General features: G+C 35.8%; 1 protein-coding gene and 1 non-coding gene across 3 annotated transcripts in view; one reads left to right on the top strand and one right to left on the bottom strand.

The window, feature by feature from the left end:
• The window catches only part of SKAP2 (src kinase associated phosphoprotein 2), a 220,453-nt gene that overhangs the window by 72,296 nt on the left and 125,800 nt on the right, over positions 1-22,357 (top strand). The window contains exon 1 of one of the 2 annotated variants that reach the window (XM_037836939.1): positions 9,161-9,671. The exons of the other annotated variant lie outside the window; for it this stretch is intronic. The gene's annotated coding sequence lies outside the window, so the exon portion shown is untranslated. Of the gene's footprint in view, positions 1-9,160; positions 9,672-22,357 lie in introns of those variants that run through there. 2 annotated transcript variants of the gene reach the window in all.
• Positions 4,059-4,165, bottom strand: LOC119535644. Its single transcript, XR_005217256.1, has one exon. It is a non-coding gene; the product is annotated as a U6 spliceosomal RNA (small nuclear RNA).

Genomic DNA, 22,357 nt, shown 5'->3' with positions numbered 1-22,357 from the left:
GACTTTACACCCAAAGCACAAGCAACAAAAGGGAAAATAGATAAATGGGAACTCCTCAAGGTTAGAAGTTTCTGCACCTCAAAGGAATTTCTCAAAAAGGTAAAGAGGCAGCCATCTCAATGGGAAAAAAATTTTGGAAACCATGTATCTGACAAAAGACTGATATCTTACATATACAAAGAAATCCTACAACTCAATGACAATAGTACAGACAGCCCAATTATAAAATGGGCAAAAGATATGAAAAGACAGTTCTCTGAAGAGGAAATACAAATGGCCAAGAAACACATGAAAAAATGTTCAGCTTCACTAGCTATTAGAGAGATGCAAATTAAGACCACAATGAGATACCATCTAACACCGGTTAGAATGGCTGCCATTAAACAAACAGGAAACTACAAATGCTGGAGGGGATGTGGAGAAATTGGAACTCTTATTCATTGTTGGTGGGACTGTATAATGGTACAGCCACTCTGGAAGTCAGTCTGGCAGTTCCTTAGAAAACTAGATATAGAGCTACCATTCGATCCAGCGATTGCACTTCTCGGTATATACCCGGAAGATCGGAAAGCAGTGACACGAACAGATATCTGCACGCCAGTGTTCATAGCAGCATTATTCACAATTGCCAAGAGATGGAAACAACCCAAATGTCCTTCAACAGATGAGTGGATAAATAAAATGTGGTATATACCCACGATGGAATACTACGCGGCAGTAAGAAGGTACGATCTCGTGAAACATATGACAACATGGATGAACCTTGAAGACATAATGCTGAGTGAAATAAGCCAGGCACAAAAAGAGAAATATTATATGCTACCACTCATGTGAACTTTGAAAAATGTAAAACAAATGGTTTATAATGTAGAATGTAGGGGAACTAGCAGTAGAGAGCAATTAAGGAAGGGGGAACAATATTCCAAGAAGAACAGATAAGCTATTTAATGTTCTGGGGATGCCCAGGAATAACTATGGTCTGTTAATTTCTGATGGATATAGTAGGAACAAGTTCACAGAAAGGTTGCTATATTATGTAACTTTCTTGGGGTAAAGTAGGAACATGTTGGAAGTTAAGCAGTTATCTTAGGTTAGTTGTCTTTTTCTTACTCCCTTGTTATGGTCTCTTTGAAATGTTCTTTTACTGTATGTTTGTTTTCTTTTTAAGTTTTTTTTTCATACAGTTGATTTAAAAAGAAGGGAAAGTTAAAAAAAAAAAAAGAAAGAAAGAAAAACAAGGAAAAAAAGATAATGTAGTGCCCCCTTGAGGAGCCTGTGGAGAATGCCGGGGTATTCGCCTACCCCACCTCCATGGTTGCTAACATGACCACAGACATAGGGGACTGGTGGTTTGATGGGTTGAGCCCTCTACCATAAGTTTTACCCTTGGGAAGACGGTTGCTGCAAAGGAGAGGCTAGGCCTCCCTATATTTGTGCCTAAGAGTCTCCTCCTGAATGCCACTTTGTAGCTCAGATGTGGCCCTCTCTCTCTGGCTAAGCCAACTTGAAAGGTGAAATCACTGCCCTCTCCCCTACGTGGGATCAGACACCCAGGGGAGTGAATCTCCCTGGCAACGTGGAATATGACTCCCGGGGAGGAATGTAGACCCGGCATCGTGGGACGGAGAACATCTTCTTGACCAAAAGGGGGATGTGAAAGGAAATGAAATAAGCTTCAGTGGCAGAGAGATTCCAAAAGGAGCCGAGAGGTCGCTCTGGTGGGCACTCTTACGCACACTTTAGACAACCCTTTTTAGGTTCTAAAGAATTGGGGTAGCTGGTGGTGGATACCTGAAACTATCAAACTACAACCCAGAACCCATGAATCTCGAAGACAGTTGTATAAAAATGTAGCTTATGAGGGGTGTCAATGGGATTGGGAAAGCCATAAGGACCACACTCCACTTTGTCTAGTTTATGGATGAATGAGTAGAAAAGTAGGGGAAGGAAACAAACAGACAAAGGTACCCAGTGTTCTTTTTTACTTCAATTGCTCTTTTTCACTCTAATTATTATTCTTGTTATTTTTGTGTGTGTGCTAATGAAGGTGTCAGGGATTGATTTAAGGTGATGAATGTACAACTATGTAATGGTACTGTAAACAATCGAAAGTACGATTTGTTTTGTACGACTGCGTGGTATGTGAATATATCTCAATAAAATGATGATTAAAAAAAAAAAAGAGAGAGAGAGAATAAGAATACATTTCCACAAAGGAAAAGAACATACTATATCCCAACCAACAATACTTAACGTGTTTCTTAAGAACTTTTCCCTATAGCATGTAAGATATGATATTCAATTTTCATTTGGATTTCCCTTAAAAGTACTCCCATATGCAAATACTTGTATTTATAGGCCATTCAGGATTGCTCGTTATTGAATTACTTGTAGATGCACTTTCACATTTTTTTGTCAGTTTGAATTGTTTACTGTTCAGTGCCTCAAAGTTCTTTAAATATTGTAGGTTTTACCTCTCCAGCTACAGTTTTCTCATCAAGATGTTTGTTCTTCTTCAAATCTGATTTTTGATTCTCTTTCACTGTAAATTTTCAGCAAATTTATTATAGTTGAATATCTCTATATTTCCCTCTGAGACTTTCCATGTCTGTACTTTAGATGATTGATAATTAACTTGCTAGTTACCTAAGTAGATAGAATAATATACATATATTTGGAAAGTTATCCAATATATTCCTTATTCAGTAATATAGAATATTGTGTATACTAGTCTATTTGTTCCTGTTTTATACATTTAAATTTGTACTGTATTCTAGCTGGCCCTTATTTTTCATATGGATGGGGCTATATGTTCATAACATACATTTAATAAACTAGCCTTATTTTAATGAATTAAAAAAACACATTTGACGCATAAAATTCTGATGAACCCTGAGACATATCAAGGTGCTCCTGTTTTTTTTCTGTACGTCAATTTGACTGTACTTAATTTTGTATCTTGCAGTCTTGATTACATGATTTTGTAATAGGTTTTACTGTCTCATGATGCATGAAGATTTCTTTTCTTCATTTTAAAAAATTATCCAGATACTTGTTATACAAAATGTGTTACTGTGAACTAAAGTACCACTGAATTCTGGATCTGCTGGGAGCCTTCATCTGATCTTCCTGCTCCTTTATCATTCTTGACAGTTATATCTAGGCTGCATGTCATAGTTTTAGTGCACCATTTTCCAACCTTGACCCAGAAATTTATTTCCCTTTCTGCGAACTTTCTGCAACTTTTTGCATTCATTCAGGTTCTGTCCCACATTTTTCTTTTTCTTCATTCTTGGGGGTCCAGGAATCCACCGAGCAGCATGTTGTTCAGATGTTTTTGTCCTTTCATGGTTGCCAAATTGTAGAAGGGGCACTTCCAGATCTGAAGGCTGAAGAGGAAAAGAGGGTTTATTACACTGGAGGAAGGTAGGGGAAACTTTCCCAAATATGCTTCTAATCACTTTTTAAATGTAATTTTGTTGAGATATATTCACACACCATACAATCCATCCAAAGTATATGATCAGTGGTTCACAGTATCATCACATATTTGTGTATTCATCACCATGATCATTTTTAGAACATTTGCATTACTCCAGAAAAAAGAAATAAAAGGAAAAAAGACCCCAAACATCCTATACCCCTTACCCTTCCGTCTTATTGATCACTAGTATTGCACTCTACCCAATTTTAAGACTTACAGTAGAGGTAAGTTAACAAAGACAGTGTAGTATCATCAGAGATAGATATATAGATTAGTGGGACAGAACAGAACATTCAGAAATAGATCCATACAGACATGGGAAATTGACTTTTTTTATGCTATATAGTTATACAATCATCAAAGGTCAAGGCTACTAGATTACAGATCAACAACTTTAGGTATTTCCTTCTGGCTATTCTAAAACACTAGACACTAAAAAGAAATATCTATTTAATGAGTCAGTATTAGCAGTCATTTGTTAAGTCCAACTTTCTCAGTTATACCTCCTCCCTCTCATTTGATCTTTCTCTCAATCTTCAGGGATATTTGGGCATTGACCATTTTTAACGTCTTCAGAAATACAGAATGCTTCACAAATTTGCATGTCATCCTTGTGCAGGGATTGTGATAATCTTCTCTGTATTGTTCCAATTTTAGTATATGTGCTGCCAAAACAAGCACTATTCTAATCACTTTTGGCAGGGAGATAGGATTAAAACCCTTATCATAAAACATGTGCTCATTTTCCTAAGCATGTGGCATGGTAGTTCTGGTTGAAGTAACACATGACTCCTCATCTCTTGGGGTTTGCCCTCTTAAGAAATATTTTATTGAATTTCCTTGGCAATTGTATGTATGCTGAAATAAAAAAAAAAAAAAAAGACAATTTTTGAAGTCTCAAGGTGATGTTCAAGGGTTATGTCATTGTAGTATTCATATGTATTTCTTTAAGGTAGACATTTCACCATACTTAAAATCTTGATAGTTCTCTACTTTGAAGTCTTCTGGTATCTTAGCATATTAGAAAGTGTTGCTATGCTCAAGGCCTTTTATATAGTAATAATTTTAATGTCCTTATATGTGGCTCCAGCTTTTCTACTTGAATTAGAACTTTTTTGCAATCAGGGATATTAATTGTATCGAAATTAAGGGTGAGCAAATGCTGTCCAAAGATTTCTTTATGATCTCCAAAGCATTAATTGTTCTATCCTGAATACTTTTAAAAACTTTTTTTTAGGAATGGTAGGATATTGGTTTCAAAAGCAAATGTGGAATATAAAACTTTTTTTAAAAATAATCAATATGTGAATGTTTTGTTGAGGTAGAAAGTAGTGCCAAATAGACAATATATTAAATCACATCAGTAATTTAATTATAACTGGCAAAACCTTTTCTTGGTACTTCTTCTGAAATCTGCTTTGCTCTTAAATAACTGGACTTCATAATTTACTCCATCAATATGTTTCTTAACTCATCTTGTAAAATTCATGTAAAATGGAAGATTTCTAAAAGTTCACCTTTTTAAATTTGGACAATTTCATGTTATGTAGCTCTTCTATCAGTTATTTCATGTAAACCTCACCAAAATCAGTCACAACAACATCCAGTTTTCTCTTGGTCTCAAGTTCACTGCTGGGTCAGCAAACTTGTATGGAGAAGAGAATGAAAGGGCAGACTGGTCCGGAACAGGTAATAGGCAGCTTTTTGTATCCAGGTGAGAAGGTTGCTTGCTTCTAGACCCAAGTAATTACAGGGGCAAGAATCCTCCAATAATTCAGCTAATAAAGGTGTTTAATGATAGAATGAACAGTTAGAGGTGATGATTAATTAGCCTGGGCACTTTGGGCTGGCTAGTGTGCATGCAGTAGTACATACTGGCCATCAGCTGGTAGGCATGCAGTCTTGTAAAGGGCTTTCTGCTCTGACATTGGTCATATATCATTGCAGCTGTGCCCTTTGATTACTGGGAGGGCTTGCAGAGTGATTAATAGCCAGGATCAATGTTTCTGCCCAGCACATGACATTTAGTCACAGAGCAACCATATACTTATTCCCCTTTGGCACAATGCTTAGGAGGAATGAAGGATGAGACCTGCCAATTTATAGCTGAGGAGCTTCCAGTTTATAAAATGAGTCAACTTTGACTGTACAAAATTATTCCCCATTGAAATAATTAGTGCAGCATTAAACACAATTAGAACTAAAACTACAGGAGCATGCTTGCTGAATTCAAGCCAGTTGACAGATGGTTAAGGCCTGATATTTGGCTGCCTGTGATGACCAAGAGTTAGTATTTTGCTGAGAAAATGAAAAAGCTTGAAAGTGAGCAGTGGGTATGTAAGAAAAAAAGAAAGGATTAAGAAATATGATGTAAAATACACATTTAAAATACACTGGAATATTAGGATATTCAGTGTGACAGTTCTGTGTGTAAACACAATTGAGTATCTGTGTGAATAATGCTTATTATTAATAGAGTATGCATCCGTTTAAAACAGATCCTGTTTAAAACGAAATTGGTTACGTTAGGGCTACTTTAGTATGTATGGTCCTATTTAATGATAAAAATAAGTTCAATCTCAGCTTACTTATTAGTAACACTTATAAATAGAATATTTAGAATAGAATATTCTAGAATGGAAGATTTGTCAGATATCAAACATTATTAAGCAACTTAAGTGTACAGTAAAGATGTTTGGGTTAAAAATTTTTAAAAATCTAAAATCCTTTGTCTGAAACCTTAAATATGTAAATTAAGTGTCCTTATTCATGTTAATTATGCCAGTATATATTGCTATAATGGGAAAAAGATTGTTTCCCAATTTTCTAGCTCAATGTGCTCTAGTAGAGTAGAAAATATATATTTTGTGGACTTTGGCTTTGATAATGATAGTAATAGTTCATATTGCATTTGAAATGCTGGTTCTCTTTTTGTGGTCTTTAGTTCACAGTGTATTTTGCTATTTCTATACCAAAGCTGAGTGTGCTTGTTCGTGCTGAGTCATTTGATATTCTTCTTATAAATATTCCAAAGAAGCTAAGTTCAGAAGGTTTTGAAGTTCTATTGAGTATGCCATCTAACTATTATTATTTCCCAACTATCTGTCTATATATATATATATATAGGGTATGAAGGATATGCTTTGCAGGGGAGTAAGAATTTCGAATTTGGACAAAACTACAAGAAATTTCTAGAATGGAATTTTAGTTTTCTAGCTGACACACTTGATTAGAGGTAGAGTAGCATTTTGTGATCATAGTAACAAAAAGTCAATTTTTGTATCTGGTTTTTCTTCTGAATCATTAAAAAGGGATCTAAGACTAATATGCTGCTTGATATTTATATGCTCCTTTTATTTACAGTTAGAAACAGGGCCACTTTAAATTCTGGCAGCTTTGTGTTAATCATTTAATTTATGACATATTTACATTTCTTAATTTGTAGTATTAGAAAGATATGTTAATTATTACCTGGATTTATATACTAGCCTTTTCCTTTAAGAATTGTAAGTGCTTTCTGATTTCTCCTATGGCATCTTTTTTTTATTTATTATTAATTATTTTTGTAACCACTGGAAAGACTGAGGGATAGAAAGGTTCTGTAGCTTATTCAAGATCACAATCAGTGACACAGCTGTTACTGGAAGTCAGGACTTGCTTCTAATTATCCACCCAATGTTCTGGTATTGTAACTTTGTAACAACATAAAATGATCACAGTCCACGTTTATGAAATCTAACAAAAGATCTTTATAATGTTTAGTAAATATTCAGACCCATGTTCTTTTTTGTTTCTAGAAGCTATGGTGATTCCGTTGTTTATTTATTGACACACTCATTAATATTGTCTCTTGACCAACAGCATACATTTATGAGGTGGTGGGGGTTTGAAAAGTGGTGATTAAAGTCATTTATGGCTTTGAATTAGAGTAGAATTCTGAAATCAAACCAAGGAACTTGACTTCATTCTTACTTACGATCTAGTCTGAGATAGCTTTACGTCAAGTATGTGAAAACTAAACATGAGCTTAATTGATGACTTGAAGACCTTGGATTTCTACTTTTATAATTCCTTTCCTCTTCCATGTTGATGTATAAGTGTTCAAATGATTAAAAATTAGTTATGGGGAAAGAGATGTGGGTGGAGTTAATCAGATATTAGATAATTGCTTCCTGAAAAAGAATGACCAGTAAAATGAGGAGAGAGATTTTCTTAACTTAAAAACAACTGGAGAACACTATGGGTAGAATAAAGTCAGAGAATTATATGCTTAGTAAAGCAAGGTATTTTTAGAACTGTCATCTTGAGGCACATATATTTGTTTGGATATACCCTGAGATAATTTACATCCTAAAGAGGCCATAACTGTTCTGATTAAGGCACTTGTTTATTAAAATTAAGAACATTTTACATGTATATATGCAAACAACCAGAAAGAAATAAACTTTTAAGGATAGATCTTTACAAATGGGTGTTGCTTACCAGTTTTTTTTCTCTCTCTAGGTCTGAAAACTTTTAAACTAGTAGAAAGGGTCCATTTGTTGTAGCTTGTTCTACATGTTGCATTATAGAATAGGGTCTTTTAATATGGCACTTTATGAAGACTCATTGTGGATGAAAAAGTTTATTCTTGGTATAAGAATATTATCATATTTTCTAACTGTATCAGGCTATACAATATTATTTATAATAGTCTATGAAAACTGTATTGTAGGGTCTGTCATCAGTCTCCATTTCCTCTTCACTAAGGAAACTGAGATACACCCTGACTAGTGAGGCTAAAGACATAGTTCTGACCACTCTGCATTCTGCTTCTTGAACCCCAGGTTTCTTCTGCCTGGTTTGGCCTATCCTGGGATGTCTATTTCCACCTCAAGACCTGGATTAAAATCTTTCTCATTTTGCTTTCTTCCTGTCTGCCCTCAAATTGCTGTGGATTGCTAAACCTCTTCTCTGTAACCTGGTCAGACCTCACTCCCAATACTGTATGTGTTGCAAGAGTATGACTCCTATTCCTTTTTTAAATCATATTTTCTCTTGCTGCTTTCAGAACTTTCACTTCTCTTCAGCATTTGACAATCTAATCAGTTATGTCTCAGAGTAGGTTTATTTGGATTTATTCTATTTATGGGCATCTTTGGTTTGCATATTTATGTCATTTAGAAGGATTTTGAAGTTTCTCCAACTATGTTTTGAAACGCTCTTTCTAGCTCTTTACCCTTCTGTTCTCCTTCCAGGACACCAATAATTCTAATATTTTTTTACTTCATGTTGTCCATCATTTCTCTGAGATCCATTTCAATTTTTTTCCCCACCATTTGCATTCACATTCAATTGCTCTGTATTCTAGTTCACCTATTCTTTCTTCTGCCTCTTCATATCTGCTGTTGTGTGTCTCTACTATATTTGTAATTTGATCCACAGTATATTATTTATAAGATCTGTTTTTTTTTTTTTTTTAATTACTGTTTCAAATTCTTCTTTATGCTCTTCTAGAGTCTTCTTGATTTCCTTTATGTTTATAGCCATCTCCTTGAAATTGTTTTGGAGATTTGTTTGTTCTTTAATTAATTACTCTAAATTTTGGGTCTCTTCCAGCTTTTTAATTTGTTCATTTGGCTTGTCCATATCTTCTAGATTCTTCAAGTGCTTTTTGATTTTCTGTTGGCTTTGTGGTATTTTCTTGTCTTGATAAAGTTATTTTGGGAAATGCAGGATTATTTGAGCATTTCTATATAATTTGGGAGAGCTACAGCTTGCTGGAGTACAGTTTCCCTATTCTACCAGTAGGTGATGCTCTCAAGTCGGTCTTCCTTGAACTTCTCCTGTGCACTGGGTGGAGTCCAAACCAGGTGGGGAACCCATCAGTGCACTGGTTGTCCCTGTGCGTTGGGAACTGTCTGCCCTGGGGCTGTGCTGTGGGCCCTGGGCAATGAAGCAGGGAGTCTGCTGAAGTCCACCCTGCAGATTATATGTGCCTGGCTGCCAGCCTGCCATGCGTCCTCAAGTCTCGGGGGTATGGGAGGGGCTCCTGATGCACTGGTATGACATTCTCTTGTTTCTCCACCTCTCTTCAATGAACCCCCTGGACTTCTGTGGGGGAGAGCAAATGCTGCCTCCTGGGTTCCCTCATGAGAGCTCCTGGCCATCTGGCTGTGGAGGATCATCTCCCCAGCTAACTGCCAAGGTAAGTGCACGAGGGTGGAGAGCTGCTGCTCACTCCCTTGCCTGGAAGTCGTCTCATCACTGCTGGCCTTGGAGGGGGATATGGCCAAACAAACTTACCCATCTCTCGAGTTGCTGTCCCTTGCATTTTTGTCCATCTCCCCTCCACATACTCTGGGTGACCTCTGTGACCAGTCATACCTCAAACTGCAGTCCTGGGTGTCCTCTGGCACCTCTTTAGTTTCTTTCATGGAGAAGAAGCCAGTTCAGCCTCACCTACTCTGCCATCTTCTCAGAACTCCTATTCCTTTTTGATTAATAACATTATGTACCTATGTAAAAGAGGAAGTCTGTGTAACTTTCTAATGCAATCTATTGCAGCCAGAACAAAATCCAAATACCTTACCATGGCCTACAAGAAGACTTGATGGAATGTGGCCTTTGCCTCCCTCATACCACTCTTCACCTGGTCGATTGTGCTTTGCCATACTGGCCTTTGTTCTGTGCTTTGAAGTGCCAGACTCCCTTCTGCCTGGGTCTTATGCCTTGTTTATTAGTATGCCTGGAGTGTTTTTCCCCACTCCCTTCTGCCTCTCCCCATCTTGACATGTTTGGTTCTTTTACATTCCTCAGTTCAGCTCAGTGTACCACCTTTCTAAGGTAGTCCATCCCCTCATCTCCACCAAATTCTCTATTAGAGCATAGAAGAGTGGGCATGTGCACAAGACTCCTTGAGGTGTAGGATGGAGCCAGGGGTGGGAAGAGAGAGATGTGAAAGTCTTATGAGACTGAGATTCTAAATTTGAGCCTTATCTTATACCTTTTTATGGTAGTGTATATTTGTCAAGGTTGGAGGATAGACCATATTTTATTTCACAGTTTGTTAGCTTGATAAATAACTTCTTAATATTTAGATAAATGCTATGTGGGCTTCCACTTGAAATCTTGGCCCAGAACCACAGATTTCAAGGGGAAGGTTTGAGTATTAAATCTAAAAATTAGCTTACTCAGGATTCTTGAGGCATGGATCTTTTTCCAGAACTTGGATGTGTTGAAAGAGTTTGGCATGTTTTCAATGGAAGTGATAACTATTTTCATACCTCATGAGCAAAAATATGACATTTTATTTTGAAAAATTTCAAACATACTGCCAAGTTGAAAGAATTTTACAAAGTGAATATTTATATATCCACTACTTAGATTTTGTCATTATGTTTTCCTATCCTTGCTTTTATCACATATCAGCTTTCCATTCCTCTATCCATCAATCCATCTTATTTTTTAAATGCATTTCAAAGTAAATTGTAGACACCAATATATTTCCCTCTAAATATTTATGCATGGGAATACATTTTTTTCCTGCAATTTTACTGAGATATAGTCACATATGATACAATCCAAAGTGTACAATCAGTTGTTCACAGTATCATCATATAGTTGTGCATTCATCACCACAATCAGTATTTGAATATTTTCATTGCTCCAAAATAGTAATAAAAATAAAAGTAAAAAAGAACACCCAAAAACATCCCACCCCTTCCTCCCCCCCATTATTCACTTGCTTTTTTTTCCCTCATTTTTCTACTCATCTGTCTATACAATGGATAAAGGGAGTGTGAGTCACAGGTTTTCACAATCACATGGTCACACTGATGGGAATACATTTTTAATAGGAGAGGGGGAAAACCTCACTCTAGACGCTTAACGTTTTGAAATAAAGTTTTCCTATAGGTTGATAAACTCTATTAGGTTCATTCTTCCAATGAGTTTGAGCTCCTCCCATGTGCCTATCTTCTTCAGAAAATGCCTGTATTGATAATAATTTATCGAAACATGGTACAGTGCATGATGATTTACATCCAGTTTTGTTCAGGTAGATCAGACTTTCAGAGTACAAAGATGAATATAAATGGTTCATTTCTTTCAGAAGCAAATTCTAGTGGGAGGGCAACAGTGTGGAGAACTATAATGCAGAGTGAAAAGCAGTGGTACTGGTTCATGTTTAACTATTGGCTCTTGGGAGGGAAATGCCCTGATTTATAGCATTTGTTGATTTCTGTTGTATAAATACTGATTTCAGTCATCCAGTTTGATGTAGCTGTGGAGTGGGGAGAGATGCCAACAATTGGCTCTTGATCCAGCTCAAGCTGGCTCTAGCCACCACTGGAAGTGTTATGAAAGGGGATTCTATAGAGGGATTTCCAATCCAGAGGGAAGATCCTGGAGGAGATGATTCTTAAGCTGTCTATTAAAGGATGAATATGAGTTCAATGATAACAGTGAGAGAGTGGAACAGTTAATACTTTATAGGTAGCAGGTTCATTCAGATCCTTGAGGACCTTGTACATGTTGCTAAGGAGTTCAGATTTTATCCTGAAAGCAATCAAAGCTAATTGGAAGATACTAGGTGGACTAGGTAGAGGAGTGACATTTTTCCCCCCCCCAAAAAACCATCAACCTAGTTACAGTATGGATTGGGGGAAGTCCAGAATAAAGGCTGAAGGGATGGAGAGAAGAGGATAAGCAAAGGTATATTTAGAATTGTGAATAGATAGGATTCATTGGTGACTGTTTTGGAGGGAAGAATCAAGGCTAACTCCTAGTTGTCTGCCTTGGGCAAATAAGTGTGAGCAGTATACTTCACCAGAGTATTACAAGGAGGAGGGATGATTGGGGAGATTTTAAATATATTGAGTTGGAACTACTGTGGGGACATGCAAGTGGCAATGTTGGCAAAAAAGACAATTAAATTTGGTACATTCTGGTGTTCTTTTTGTGCATGTTTCTAAAATGCACTGTTTAATACAACTCTTGTTTTTTTGTTTAGTTTACTTTTTATTTTTAATAACAAAGGAAAACTTTTGTTTTGTTATTAGGGAAATTGTGGGTTTACAGAACAATCATGCATAAAATACAGAATTCACATATACCACCCCACTACCAACACCCTGTATTGGTGTGGAGCATTTGTTACAATTGATGATGGCCCATTTTATAATTGTTCTACTAATTAGAGTCCATGGTTAACTTGGGGTTCATTGTGTAGTGTAGTTAAATGGATTTTTAAAAATTTTTTATTCCGTTACCATAAATACAACCTAACATTTCCACTTTTAATCTTGTTCAGATATATATATATATATATATATTTCAATGATATTAATTGCATTCACAATGTTGTGCTAACGTCACCACCATTCATTACCAAAACATTTCCATCATTCCTAATAGGAACCCTATAGATTTTAAGCCCTAACTTCCCATTCCCTAACCCTATTCCATTCCCTGGTAATCTATATTTTGGATTCTACTCTGTGAGTTTGCTTATTCTAATTGTTTCAAATCAGTGAAATCATACAATATTTGTCCTTTTGTGTCTGGCTTATTTCATTCAACATAGTATCTTCAAGATTCATCCATGTTGTTGCATGTATCAGGGCTTCATTCCTTTTTATGGCTGAATAATATTCTATTGTATGTATATAACACATTTTATTATCCATTCATTGGTTGATAGACACTTGAGGTACTTCTGTCTTTTGGCAATTGTGAATAATGCTGCTATGAACATCAGTGTACAAATATCTGTTCAAGTCCCTGCTTTCAATTTTTTTGGGTATATACCTAGTAGTGGGATTGTCTGGTCATATGGTAGTTTTATGCTTAGCTTTCTGAGGAACTGCCTAATTGTCTTCCACAGCAGCTGCACCATTTTTCATTGCCACCAGCAATGAATTAGTGTTCCTATTTCTCTGCTTCTTCTCTAAGACTTATTTTCTGTTTTTTTTTTTTTTTAATAGAGCAATTCTAATAGGTGTAAAATAGTTTTTCATTGTGGTTTTGATTTGCATTTCCCTAATGGCTAATGATATTAAGCATCTTTTCACATGCTTTCTGGTCATTTGCAAATCTTCTTTAGAGACATATCTGTTCAAGTCTTTTGTCCATTTTTAATTGGGTTGTTTGTCTTTTGGTTGTTAAGTTGAAGGATTTCTTTATATATTCTGGATATTAATCCTTTATTGGATATGTGGTTTCCAAATATTTTCTTCCATTTGTATGTTGTCATTTTATTTTCATGATAAAGTCCTTTGAGGAACAGAAGTTTTAAATTTTCATGAGGTCCTATTCTTCTGGTTTTTCCTTTGTTGCTTGTGCTTTGGATATAAAGTCTAAGAAACCATTGCCTAATACAAGGTTCTGACAATGCTTCCCTATGTTTTCTTCTAGGAGTTTGATAGTTCTAGCTCTTATATTAAGGTCTTTGATCCATTTTGAGTTGGTTTTTGTATATGGTGTGAGGTAGGGGTCCTGGATGGAGATCCAGTTATTTCAGCACCATTTGTTGAAGAAGCTATACTTTCCATTTGAGTGGTCACAAAGGAAAACTTTTAAGAAATCCCTTCAGAAGTCTAAGTTAATGTTTATTTATTGTAATATGATTTATGCTGATTTTTTCTGGTAAGTCAGACTTTATGGCTGATTTGAGACTTATCATCACTACCTTATGTTAACTTCCTTTTATATAACTGCCAGGTTAAGGTGACTGTTCAGAGCCAACAAAAAAACTCAACTTGCATATAAATGACATTATAATATCTTGTAGCATAGTTATTATTCAGTAAAATCATTGAGCTTCTGCTGTGTGCCAGGATTGTATCAGGTATTGGGAATTGATCAACCCTGCCCCCATGAAGCTTAAAGTCAAGTGGAGAAAAAAGATATTAATCACATAAACACAGAAACAAATAAAAACAACATTCTTTCCAAGTTCTAATTAGCACATGTGTTCCAGCCCAGCTCTTGATGGGCTTGGGTAGGCTCAGCCCTAAGACCAAAGAACACACCAGACACAGAATGAGACATAGGTTTATTAGTACTTATGAACAGGAGAGAGTTCTTCCCTGTGTGGCCAGCCAGAAAATGAAAGTTAGTGCTCTGCAAGGGTGGGGAGTGCAAGGGTAGATTATAAGAATTTAGGATACAGACATTCCATAGGGTATGAGAACAGAGTTTCAGTAGAATATAGTGACACAGGGGTCTGGAGATTTGTTATCAACAGTGTTCAGGGGAGAGGAGTTTCAATGCTTTATTTATGTTACCATCTGTACATACTTTCTTCCTTGAGGAGACCTGATGACTCTTATCTTCTGTCCTGGTCACACAGGCTGCTATGTGCTATGGGACCTCATCCCCCATTAGGGAGGGGGAGCCTGAGCCCTGGATCCCCACACATATGCCATAAAGGAGAGGTAATGATGATAACAGGGGGATCTAACCTATTCAGGGAGGTCAGGCCCTGAGGAAGACACAATTGAGCTGAAGTTAGAAGATTGGTGGTACTATGAAGAACAGCACAACGGAGAGTGGTCAGAGGAGTTGTGGTAAGAGGCTGTTTCAGAAGTCTGGGCAAGAGGTGACAATAGCTTGGTCTAGAAAGGTGCTGGGGGTGATGATGGAGACAGAAGTGATGGAAATCCTTAGGAGGTAAAAATTGCTGGATTTGGAGCTGGGTTAGCAGAAAAGGAAGTGTCAAAAGTTGATTCTTAGCTTTTGATTTAAAGTCCTGTGTTTTAGGAGTTGCCACTGATTAAGTATTTAAGTGAAATAAAAATGGCAACTTTACAAAGTCTAGGGAAAACACCTATTTTCCTTTTGAAAGGCCCCCCCTTTAGTAAGTCTTCTTTCGAACTAAGGATTTGTTGCAAAGTTAATTTATTGACTATTTAAATAGCAGGTAAATATGCAAATATCTCTGCAAGGAGCAGTAGTTCTCAGGTTGGCATTTGCAATTCTATCTTCTTTTGACAGGTATATGAAATTTTTCCTGATATGAATTGGAGTTATATGCAAAGTGAGCAAATATGCCCTTATTTCTTAAAGTGTTTTTTTTTTTTTTTTAAATGTATGACGCTGTTTTTCCACACTGTAAGAGGATCGCATTTGTATTTGTATTGATTGTATATTGCTGAGGGGTAAGTTTCCATCTTCCTCTTCTTTTATTACAAGAAGGGATCTAGTGAGACTGGATGAATGTCTTCTTTTGTTGTGTTAATGAAAACAGGCAACAGCTAGTTATCTTGTAGAATAAGCAATGGTCAATAAAGTTAACAACATAATAGACATTTTTATGTTACAGCTCTGTAAGCCTTCCATAATGTAACCATATCCTTATTACAGTATAGTTTCAGACCCAAATAAAACTTAGTAAAGTAACCATTTGCGCTGTTTTAGACATGTTTTTTTATACTGTAAGTTGCATTGGGGCAAGTTGAGGAAATTGAACCCATGAACAAGATATTATTCCTCATGGGAAAATGAATTTTTCTTTTTGAATATTTAGAAGATAGGGAAGCTAATCACTTTCACTTTTGTTTTATATATGTAAAGAAATTATGACCAAAAGGGTTTTGTATAAGTGACTAAATTGACAAACTTTTGCCATCTGATCCATCGTCTGTTTTTGTTCAGCTTGCAAATTAAGAATAGTTTTACATTATTAGATTGAAAAAAATCAAAAGAATACTATTTTGTGGCTCGTTAACATTATATGAAATTCAGATTACAATGTCCACAAATAAAGTTTTATTGAGACCCAATCATATTCATTTATGAATTGTCTATGGCTGCTTTTGAAATACAGTGGTATAGTTGAGTAGTTGTAACTGTCTAGCTCATAAAGCCAAATATGTTTACTATGTGCTCCTGGTCTAGATAGCACATATACAAGAATGGAAATTATTTAGGTTATTCAAAACAGCCAAATGATTGCTTCATCTTGTAAGTGGGATGACAGAAGAATGGAATCATCCAAGCAGTATAGGACATCTCTCCCACAATAATAATAGCAGCCGCTAACATTTATAATACTCTTCTAAGTATTTTACATATGTCAAATAAAAAACAAATCTGTACTTGGTAAGGAAAGGCTTTATTCAAAAGAATTATTGCAAGGGATAAAGGGACTATTGCAACAGAAGGAGGGCACTATTGCAATAAGAAGAATGCTATGACCAAAAAGATAAACAGGTATCTCAAATTATGTAAAAAGGGTGTTTCTTTTATCGGGAGGAAATAACCAAGTGTAGGGAAATGAGATGAAAGGTTGGTGTGTTCACATAGATCTGAGAATATTTTATGCTGAAGCAGCCTGTTTACTGGGAGGCGTCCTTAAAGTTCAGGGTCTGGAGAAAAGAGAGAGGCTTAACCAAAGTTTGGTTAACAAGTGTTCTGTTCCGTTTCATCGGTGAGAACAAGCAATTCATCTATCAGTTATGAGGTAAAGAAGGGGAGTTTGGAGGGTCTGTATCTGCTCTTGTCATAGGTAAAAAGGGGGTATCTGTGAGTCTTATCTAAGTCATATGGGGAAGGGTAGCTCTTTGCTGTAAGTAATTAAGTTAGTTTTCTGCAACACGAGAGTAGGGGATTTCCAAAATCACAGGGCTCAGGTAAATTTAACATGGTCACACACATTGACTCATTTAATCCACACAACTCTACAAGTTACTGGTTTATCCCTTCTCACTTGTAAGACAACACAGAGAGGTTAAGCATATTGTCTAAAGTCACAGCCAGTGCTGAAAAACAGGCTAGTTGAGCTGTCTTTCAAATTTATCTGTGCTTTTCTCACGAATATGTATCTTATAAATACCTTATATTGAATGTATTATATTTTTTAAGTAAGAGATAAGATTATTTTCTTTTGGTTGATGCCAACTGTTCTAACTCAGGAGATTCCTAGTTGTAATAAGTTTGTACTAGTAAGAGCTTAATCAGTGCAATTTAACTTCAAATTGAGGTTATTTCTAACTGTTTTCAGTGATGACTTTAGTGGATTGGATTGGCAGGTTCTCCAGCCTTAAACATAAATTAGTTTTTTTTTTTTTTTAAACAAATGGACTCCATGTGTGTTTTTTATCATTTATATCCCAACTTATGACTAATCCAATTGTTTTTCCCTTCAATTTTTTTAACACATTATGTCACTTCCTTGATCAGAACCCTTCAGTATTTCTCATTACACTTAAAATCAAGTTCCAAATTCCTAATAAGGCTGACATGATGTCTGCATGATACATTCTTTGTGTGCCTTTCCAGTCTCATCTTATGCCATGCTTCTCCTCCCTCACTGCACTCTCTATATACTCGTCTTAAGTTCCTTGAACAAACAAAACTTTTTCCTGGTTTTACACATGCTGTACTCTGTGCCAAAAAAGCAATCTTACTCTTGCTCTTTGCTCCTTCACATCATTTAAGTCTCAGCTTAAATATCATCTCCTCAGAGAGGCCTCCTTGGCTATCCTTCCTAAAACGTGTCCTCTTTCCCCCATTATTTTCCATCCTTCATAGCACTTACCACAGTTTATAATGTTTGTTTGTTACTTGGTTTTCTCTCCATCACCCAACTATAATGTAAGATCCACAGAAAAAGGACCATGTATTTGTTTAGCATTGTAATCCCCATGCTTAGCCCTGTACCCAGCCTCTAACAGGCCCTCAATAAATGTGTGTAAAATTAATGATTGTAAGAGATCTACTTTCAATGCTATTATATAGTATGAGACCTCATCAATAGGAATTACTATAGCTTCCTCCTAAACTAAAAGTTTTCCCATGTTCCTTTTATGCTCCCAATTGTCTCTTGCCAGATTGATTTCATCAAATGCTATGTTGGTAGAATCATTCTCTTCCTCAAGATCCTACAGCAGTTGTAGATTACCTAGTGAATCAAGTCCTCATTCCTTAATCATAGACTTCTACATCTTTTTTACATAACTCTTTACTTTTATTTGGGTGGCTTCTTTCACAAGCCATCAGCATTTAACTCAAATGCTTGCTATCTTCCAAGGCTCACTCATAAGAACGCCCTACAATTTCCATGCCTTCCCCTTATCCCTGAATTCCCATTGCCATTATTTTCTGCCCCACACATAGAAATTAGATCTTGATCATGTACTTGAATAGATTCTTCAGTATGACTCTTGTTTGTACAGTGATACTGAGTGTCCATTGTGAAAGCTTTGCTGCAGAATCCCAGTAAGAAGCTAATCCTAACATAAGCGGAGTGTATTTTATAGAATAACATGAATAGATGTACTTCATCATCGGTGTCAATTCTGGGATTAGAGAAATGTTAAAATTTTTGCCTTTGATATTAATTGTGGTATTTGAAGCCGTTGGATATGTCTTGGATATTAATTGGGATATTTGAAGTCATTGAACAAAGTTACATTTTATCTTTATTTAATTTCATTATATATAGTTAGGTTTCATCAGGTTTTTCTTATCCATGGCATATAGAGAGCAACTTACAAAATTAATTCCATTAACTCAGAATTTGTTGTAATAAGGGCAGGAGGTTGTACTCTCTGTAAGAAAAAATGGGTTTATTCACTGTGTAAAAAAAGTTGTAGAGGAAATATTGTATTAGAACCATTCTTATATTTAATAGACGGGTGTTTAATATAATGGCATGGCAATTACAAGTAATCCTTAATAAGATTTTTAAAACAGGATTCCTCCCACCCCTTTCCCCAAAACCTTTATTTGGCATTATTGATAGCATATTTGACTTCAGATTTCTATTCACAATCAAACTAAGTTCACTTTTCATTGTTGTCTTATGAAAAATATTTTTTAATTTGATCTTTGTCATCCATTCAAATTTATTACCTCCTAGTTCATTTCATAGTGACTTTAACTTCCTGAATCCTTTGAAATTCTAGACTTAATTTAGAATGCTTTGGCTAAATCACATAGTCTAAAAATTATCTTTTTCACTACTTTTGATGTTGACAATACAGATCAATGTAATTTATTTATTTTTTATCCTACAAATATTTGAAGGAGAGGAAATAAATTTATTTTTACACTTATTTGTATATGCAATAGTATATGTATAGTATTTGAATTATGTTTATATTACTTAATCACAAAATATGTTCCTTTTAGACACATTAATAGATCTATGTATTTGATACAAGGTGAGACATGCTTTTCCAGATAAGTAACTTACCAGAGGTCATCCAGGTATTAAGTGGCAGAGTTTAAAGTGTTGAACTCAGACTTGTCTGATCCTTGAGCCCATGACTTTAACCAATGTGCTACACTCTTCACGGGCATATAAACAGATGATTACAGCTCAGAATAGATAGACCCATCAACTCAAAGTTCTTTCCTGTTCTTGATATCTTTTTATGAGTTTAAAAGGATGAGTATGTATGTAGAACTAATTGTTTTAGCATTGGCATAGAATATGGAACTAGACGGGCCTTGAAAATGGAGGTTGTATTGAGTACTTACTATTTGTCAAATATGTATGATTCTAGGTGCTTTAAATAAATTATCTCATTTAATCTTAAAAAGATTAAAAACAACCTTCTGAGGTTGGCATTCTTACTATTCACTTTTGCAGCCAAGGAAACTGAGTCTTATAGGGGTTAAATAACTTATTTTCTCAAGGGAGACTAGACTAAAGCCAGGCATTTGCTTTTAAGCACTATGAATTTTGTGTCCCAGAAATGATTTTCCTAACCCTTAAAAGTAAGGGCTTTCTTATTCTCCAGTAATGATTTTTCTGTAACAACTTCTAGAAAACTTGTCACTTCACATTTGCATGTGTGGCAGTGTTCTGACTTAGGTATCAGTGGTCAGAGATCAATTCAGAGTTATCAAAAAGATTCTGTGCTACCTTTTTATTGTAGTAAAATATATGTAATATTTAATTAATGGGATTTCTGTGTCAAAAATTTATAGCTCATAAGGCCCTATAGTACCAGGATTTTGTTTATTTGAATAAATGTGAATCAGTTCATTAATAGATGTTGGATCTTAAAACAATGGATGTATAGTATTTAACAGGGTCTTAGTTTGTTGTCCTGTTTTTACCTCAAAATACTATTCATACCCCTCTTTGACATGTTTTTTTATTACCCCTCTCTACATGTATTTTGTGGTGGTTTGTTACTCTCTACACCACACTGTGGACTTTTGTGACATCCTGTTGCCGTCAATATTGAGTATTCTTGTGTTTGAGTACCCAAAAAAAGGAAGACCTGCTTCATGCAGGCGTTTGGGGTTCTTATTTATATTCCACAGTGGTGGCCTTGTTTTGAAACACACTGCTACCCTGTGGATAAGTAGAAGAATACACTGCCTGGGGGTTTGGACCTATCCATCTATTACCAGTGCTTAAAGACATAGTAAAGAATAATGCACATCTGAGAAAATACTACCAAATATCATTATAACATCTTCAAAGAACTGTTTAAGTATACTATTTGATGTTTAGCAAATTTTATCAAAAGCAAGTTTTGGTTCCCTTTTTTGGTCCTCATTTGGTTTCTTTGAGGAGAAAAATATCTTACAATATATCTGAAAAATCCGTAATTTAGATTTTATTTTGTGATGTATGTAAATGTCTAGAAAGACCATATCAACCATTTCACTTCTTTTTCTGACCTGGTTAGGAGAGTATTGGAATTTCATCCTTTGGAATTGAAGGAATCCAGATAAGATGTATTTATATGTTTGAAGTATTTGTTCTTTACTTTAAATTTAGAATATTTTCAAAAGATATTTTTTTTTCCCTTTGAAGATAAAATCAATTAGTGATTTCACCTCTTTTGACCTACAGAAGTCCTGGCTATCATTTTGGAATCCTCAGAGAACATTCCAGACTCCTTGTTTGAAGTCTGAATCACTGGTTTGTGAGACAGAACATTTGAGAACAGCGGGTAGTTTGGCATAGTGAGATCATAGGATGCAATTGTGAAGAGGTGAGAGAAGAAGGTGGAGAATTAGGCAAGGGATAGATTTTTGAAGGGCCTTGTGTATTGTGCTAAGAAGTTAACCTCTATCCAATAGACTGCAAGGAGATTTTAATGCAGGAGTGACATATCAGATTTGTACCTAGGTAAGATCACACAAAAGTGTATAGAATGGCCTAGAAAAGACCAGAATTAGGGAGAAGCTGTTGTGATGATCCAAAAGAGAAATGATAAGGGCTTAAACTAGAAAAATGGTAGTGGGGAATAAGAGAGGAGATCAAGTCAAGAAATATTTTGGAGATAGAGTTGATGGGACTCAGTGATTGATTAGATGTAGAAGGTGAAGGAAAAGAAGTTGAGATGAGTCTGAAATTTTGGAATGACTGAATGGATGTGGCACCATTATTGTGATTGGGAATACAGGAAGCAGAGGAGGGAGATTAGGTCAGTCATAGTGAGGAGAAACGAGATAATGAGTTAGTTCAGTTTCGGATACATTAAATTTAGAAGGTAAGACTTAGTCATTTGAAAATGTGGATTAAGAGTTTAGAAGAAAGGTCTTGGCTAGAGTCTTCAGTATATGGGGCAATAGATATTGTAAGTGTGGGTGAAATTATACCAGGTGGGTTTGTAGAATTTTAGAAAGGAAAACACTGAAGATAAAATGTGGGGAGGATATCAACATTAAAGACTGGGAGGAGAAGATGGAAACGAACAGTATAAGAAACCTAGGGAAGAATGGTTTGACCAGAAGCCGAGGGAAAAGAGAATGTTAGGAGAGGAATGAGTGATCAGTGGTGGCAATTGCTTCAGAAAGGCCAAGAAAGATAAATATCAAAAAGTGTCCATTGAATATGGAAATTAGGAGGTTGTGGAGATCTTATGAGATATCTGTGGAGAGGTATGGGCAGAAGTCAGGTTGCAGTGGATTAAGGAATGA

This window comes from Choloepus didactylus, chromosome 5 (assembly GCF_015220235.1).
Source record: "Choloepus didactylus isolate mChoDid1 chromosome 5, mChoDid1.pri, whole genome shotgun sequence".
In the NCBI taxonomy this organism is placed as follows: domain Eukaryota; kingdom Metazoa; phylum Chordata; class Mammalia; order Pilosa; family Megalonychidae; genus Choloepus; species Choloepus didactylus.
Note: the sequence above shows the minus strand (reverse complement) of the source record. Positions and strands in the feature narration are given on the sequence as shown.